Here is a 6,536-nt window from a genome sequence, read left to right as displayed (position 1 = left end):
AGGCCGTCGTGCCATACAGTGTCAAAAGCTTTTTCGACGTCCTTTGCAATGAGGGCCGTCTTGGCCCTTTGGTGTTTATTTATGGAGAGGTAGTTTGTTATTATGTTCAGTGCGTCTTGTGTTGAGCGGTGTTGTCTGAAGCCAAATTGTTTGTCTGTCAATATGTTTTTGTGTTCTAGGTGATTCCTGAGTTTATGATTAATGAGTTTTTCGTATACTTTTCCTAATGTCTCTAGTAAGCTGATCGGTCTGTAGTTCTTAGGGTCTGTCGGGGATTTTTGGGGTTTTGGAATGAGGATTGCTGTGGCTTCTTTGAATGGGCTTGGGAAATATCCTGATGCTAGTGAGGCGTTGTAGACGTCTGTGAGTGCAAAGATTAGGGGGTCTGGAAGTTGCTTGAGGAGAGCTTGGCCAATGCCAGAGGCTCCTGGGGCTTTACGTCTGGTGTTCTTGAGCATGAGTTTAACTTCTTCAGGTAGTATTGATTCTGTGAGGTCACTTTCTAAGTCGTCTAGTGTCGTGAGGTCAATGGTAGGGTAGTGTGTGATGGCATGAGGGTTGTGTCGTATCCATGTTTCTACTCTGTTTATGTTTTGTATTGCTGTTGGTTGTGGGGGGTGGGGATTGAAGATGTCCTGCCAGTGTTGTTTGAATATGCCTATTACTTCTGAGGGATCGGTGTAGTTTTGATTGTTGTGAGTGATGTATGTAAAGGCAGAAGAGGAGGAGTTTCCTCTGATCCTCTTTATGAAGTTCCAGAATTGTTGTGGAGTTGTTTTTCTTTGTATTTCAGCTTTATGTATGAGTTTCTCCCAGTTGTTAGCATGGTCTTGGTCAAGGCTGTTGAGTATGTGGTTTTTGAGTATAGTGAGGTCTGTGTTTACTTGATTGTATCTGTGAAGGTTGTGGGTGAATCTGTTGTGATAGCAGGAGAGTAGCCTTTTTGTTCTGATCGAAGGAAAAAAGGAGTATCTAGTTTTGTGGGTTGTTTTTGGAATGGTAGCATCAGCTGCTTGTATGATGTTATTCTGGATGGTGAGGACTTGGGAATCTATGTCTGTGTGTGGTTTGTCTTGGAAGTTGTAGGGCTGTGTGCTGGCAGTTAGGTGTTGTTTGAAGGCTTCCCAGTCTGCATTTTGATAGTCATATTGTGGGGTGGCTGGGATGAGTATGGGGTTGCTGGAGAGTGTGAGTGATATGGGTATGTGATCTGAGCCAGTGAGGGGTCCGGGTGTGATGTAGTGTTGTAGGTGAGTGCCTGCTCTGTTGGTGAGGATTAGATCTGGTCTCCCAGTTCCATTGTGTGTGTAGGTTGTTTGGAAGTCAGGGCCAAGGAAGGTGAGGTGTTTGTTTTGGTGTAGTTGGTGTAGTTGTTGACCGTGCATGTTGTGTTGGCGATGGTTGAATGTTTGGTGTTTTGCATTTAGGTCTGCTAGGAGGAAGACTGGTATGTGTGTGTGGTTGAAGAGAGTGTTTAGGTCCTGAGGGGGAGACCCAAGTTTGGACGAATGTATGTGGTACCAATGATCATCTGCCCGTGTTGAGTGTGAATGCGGACTGCTAGGAAGTGTTTGTGTTGCCAGTTGGTAGTGAGGAGGTCATGTTTATAGGTGTTCTTTATTAGAATAGCAACCCCTCCCGCACGATTTCCCGACTATATCCCATCAAGCGGACGTACTAGTAGCATTGCAACTCCTGCCTGCCCTTACTTTACGCTTGTGGTCGAGTAGACACGGCTTTCTCACAACGCTTTCAAAACTGCAGTTGCCTACTCGTCTGTTTCACGTCCTGTGAAATGACTTTTGCACAAATCCAAAAAATAGAGCAAAATCAGCGATAATAGTGATTGAGGTGAGCCGCCTGTTGGCTGCAGCCAGAGGAAGGAGGGGAGGGGCAACGGGGTGACGTAGGCGAGTCGAGCAGCCAATGGCGCTCGAGCAAGCGCCTCGAGACGGCGTATATAAGCAAAAATTTTTCGGCGCCAGCCATCACAAACCACAGTTGTTCACCATGGCTCGCACCAAGCAGACTGCTCGCAAGTCCACGGGAGGCAAGGCTCCTCGTAAGCAGCTGGCCACCAAGGCAGCACGCAAGTCTGCTCCTGCCACAGGGGGTGTGAAGAAGCCTCACCGTTACAGGCCCGGAACGGTCGCCCTGCGTGAGATCCGTCGTTACCAGAAGAGCACCGAGTTGCTCATCAGGAAACTTCCCTTCCAGCGTCTGGTGCGCGAGATTGCCCAGGACTTCAAGACCGATCTTCGCTTCCAGTCGTCTGCCGTCATGGCTTTACAGGAGGCATCCGAGGCTTACCTGGTCGGTCTCTTCGAGGACACTAACCTCTGTGCCATCCACGCCAAGCGTGTCACCATCATGCCAAAGGACATTCAGCTTGCTCGCCGTATCCGTGGAGAGCGTGCATAAGCTAAATCGACCACCCTAGTATACACCAAACTCGGCCCTTCTCAGGGCCAAAATATCCTTCTAAGGAGATTTCAGACATTCCTAGCATCAGACGTCATATGAATTAACCTTCATCTACACATATAATAAATAAATAAATAAATAAACAAATACACTAATTTAGGTGTCATACATACACGTGATATCAATAAATCAAGTCATTTGTAGTACAACCTGTTCTCTTACAAACAAAACGCCGTCGCTTTTCGCTCTTATGCACTGTCAAGGATCACCCCCCCCCCCCCAAAATAAAAATTGTCATACTGTACTAGAAATAAAAGCAGCTTGTATAAGTGACATACTGTCCAGTCCTGTTTTATTCTGTTTTCGGTCCTCTGGCTTAATCTGTTAAGTTAGGAGATGACATTTTAAATTAACCGTTTTCTTGACATTTTCAAACCTAAGAGGGTGGCCTGCATAGTAATCCTAATGTGGAACATAACAATGAATCTCTAATCTCTAGAAAAAAGATACCGAGTGCTTATATGTGTTGAGAGAGAGAGAGAGAGAGAGAGAGAGAGAGAGAGAGAGAGGAGAGAGAGAGAGAGAGAGAGAGAGAGAGAGAGAGAGAGAGAGAGAGACACAGACAGACAGACAGACAGACAGACAAGACAGACAGACAGACAGACAGACAGACAGACAGACAGACAGACAGACAGAGACTGAGAGAGAGAAACACACACAGACAGTTTCATAAATATTCTCATTTTATAGCTATTTGCTTTCAGTGACAGAGGTTTTTGTTATAATAGTATTGGTGTCTAACACTCACAATCTCTTTAGAAATTAAAGTGTGGCTCCAATGGAGCCGAGTTTGTTGGTTTGAGGCCAAGCCACCACCACAGGGCAGTAAGTAAGCCGTTTACTTGGAGGAGGTGTACTTGGTGACGGCCTTAGTGCCCTCAGAGACGGCGTGCTTGGCCAGTTCTCCGGGCAACAGGAGCCTTACAGCCGTCTGGATCTCCCGACTGGTAATGGTGGAACGCTTGTTGTAGTGGGCCAGGCGAGAAGCCTCGGCGGCGATGCGCTCGAAGATGTCGTTCACGAACGAGTTCATGATCGACATGGCTTTGGAAGAGATACCAGTGTCGGGGTGGACCTGCTTCAGCACTTTGTAGATGTAGATGCTGTAGCTCTCCTTCCTCCTGCGCTTCTTTTTCTTATCGCCCTTGGCAATGGCCTTCTGGGCCTTTCCGGCCTTCTTGGCAGCCTTTCCAGATGCCTTGGGTGGCATGATGATGCTCGTGCTGGCTGGCGTTGCGATACAATAATGAACTTTTGCGCGAGTCGAGCTTTCCTTTTATATCCCGCTCGCGACTCAGCTCAGAGCGGGTCGCGTGGCGGAGCGCGCTGATTGGTCAGTGGCGGACTCCCTTGATCCTGAGCGGGGTATATAACACGAAGCTCGATCTGCGTGCCGGCATTAAAACACCACAAAACCCACAACAGCAGCAGCAATGTCAGGACGCGGCAAGGGAGGCAAAGTGAAGGGCAAGTCAAAGTCTCGCTCCAGCAGGGCCGGACTTCAGTTCCCCGTGGGCAGAATTCACCGTCTGCTGCGTAAGGGCAACTACGCCGAACGCGTCGGTGCTGGCGCTCCTGTCTACCTGGCAGCCGTCATGGAATACCTCGCTGCCGAAGTTCTCGAGCTCGCCGGTAACGCCGCACGTGACAACAAGAAGACCCGTATCATCCCACGTCACTTGCAGTTGGCCATCCGCAACGACGAAGAACTCAACAAACTTCTGTCTGGCGTAACCATTGCACAGGGAGGTGTTCTTCCAAACATTCAGGCAGTTCTTTTGCCAAAGAAGACAGAGAAGAAGTAAGCACTTCTGCCACCCACCGCGACAAATACCATAACCAGGCTCCATCCGGAGCCACACACACTTTAATAGAGAGATTCAAGTAGACAATCAACTTTCAAACATTAATAATAAACATTTATATTGATTTCATTTGGAATGTGTACATAACAAACAAACAAAACAAAATTATAGGGGATATTCAGCATCACTTGGAATATTAACCAATCATATAAATCCAATATATATTTTATATTTTACTTTAAGCGAGGAATTCATATTCTATCCATTTTTAATCATACAAATGAACAAAAGCAATTCTTCACTAGACGTAATGAATGAATAAATGATCAAGGTTTTAATGTGTTTCATGAATATATATATATATATATCTATATATAATATATATATATATATATATATATATATATATTATATATATATATATATATATATATATATATATATATTAATACTTGTGAACCAGAATATGTTTGAGCAGCAGCGATCGTGCCTGCCATTGGCCGAAGTGCAACAATTCAAATAATTTAAAGGGCCTTGCTCGGGTATATAAGAGAGGCTGGGAGACTGGGGCCGGTGGTGGGTGATGGTGATGAGTGATGGTGTGGTGTGGTGTGGTGTTGTTAAGAGTTGATTTACGGGCCAGCCAGCCAGCCAGCCAGCCAGCCAGCCAGCCAGCCAGCCAGCAGCCAGCCAGCCAGCCAGCCAGCTGCAGCCAAGGCAGGGCAAGGCAAGGCAAGGCAAGGCAAGGCAAGGCAAGGCAAGGCAGGCAGGCAGGCAGGCAGGCAGGCAGGCAGGCAGGCAGGCAGGCAGGCAGGCAGGCAGGCAGGCAGGCAGACAGGCCAGCCAGGCAGGCAGGCAGGCAGGCAGGGCAGGCAGGCAGGCATGCAGGCAGGCAGCCAGGCAGGCAGGCAGGCAGGCAGGCAGGCAGGCAGCCAGCCAGCCAGCCAGCCAGCCAGCCAGCCAGCCAGCCAGCCAGCCAGCTGCAGCCAAGGCAGGGCAGGGCAAGGCAAGGCAAGGCAAGGCAAGCAAGGCAAGGCAAGGCAAGGCAGGCAGGCAGGCAGGCAGGCAGGCAGGCAGGCAGGCAGGCAGGCAGGCAGGCAGGCAGGCAGCCAGGCAGCCAGGCAGGCAGGCAGGCAGGCAGGCAGGCAGGCAGGCAGGCAGGCAGGCAGGCAGGCAGCCAGCCGCCAGCCAGCCAGCCAGCCAGCCAGCCAGCCCCAGCCAGCAGCCAGGCCACTCCACTTGTATTATATGCATTCAATTTATATTCAAACATTATATATGTTAAGGGCCTTGTTTTAGTGTTTATTTTAAAAATGACAAACATCGAGTCATTTTACCAGTCCTTTAGCGTTAAACGGTGATGCATTTTAAAAACTGAACATAAATCGCCCTTTTCTGGATATATCAAATATCGAATCCGCTTAATGTGCCTACAATTCAATCATTCAAAAAATACATAATTTACATCAAGCCTTTTCATAGAACAGACAATAAGATTGTACATGCAAATAAAAAAATAAAAATCCTTTTAAGTTATCAATACAATGTGAGGAAAACTTTACTTTTATAACTAAAGTTGCACAATTATACCAACTCTATGGTGGCTGGGTTGTAAGTGTGTTGGCTGGTGTTTGGAAGTCGCGAGTTCAAACGACCCAATGGGAATAATACTTTTTTTTTTTTTGCCATACAATCTTCCTAATACTACTTATGTATGTAGGTTTGTGTGTGTGTTTTTTTTATTCATTCTTTGGTCTTATAGATAACATACATATTGACTCCTTTTTACGCGGTCCTTAATTAGGCTCTGGGGAAGCAATGGTGGTGGTGGTGGTGGTGCATTTAAAACTACCAAAAATCACCAGTTCTGGACGCGTCAAATATCATATCCGCTTAATGTGTCTACAACCTAATTACTTAAAACTACACTATTTAATTCATTCATATCATGTGCATATTGGTCATTATGCTCATACAACCGACATCAAAATTTATTTTCATTATTAGAATCATACATTTCATCAAGTAATACAGATACAAAGAGATTTTCTTTCTGAGAAGACCGTTAGTATTGGCTTGCAGGCAGGCAGGCAGGCATTTGAGGGTTATTATTTCGCCTGTTGATTGGGGAGAGGGTTGATGTGTTAGGGGGTTTTCGGTTAGATGTGGTGGTGGTGATTGGTGGTGGTGATTGGTGGTGGTGGTGATTGGTGGTGGTGGTGGTGGTAGTAGGTGGGAGTTGGGGGT

Source organism: Procambarus clarkii, unplaced genomic scaffold (assembly GCF_040958095.1).
Source record: "Procambarus clarkii isolate CNS0578487 unplaced genomic scaffold, FALCON_Pclarkii_2.0 HiC_scaffold_267, whole genome shotgun sequence".
In the NCBI taxonomy this organism is placed as follows: domain Eukaryota; kingdom Metazoa; phylum Arthropoda; class Malacostraca; order Decapoda; family Cambaridae; genus Procambarus; species Procambarus clarkii.
Note: the sequence above shows the minus strand (reverse complement) of the source record.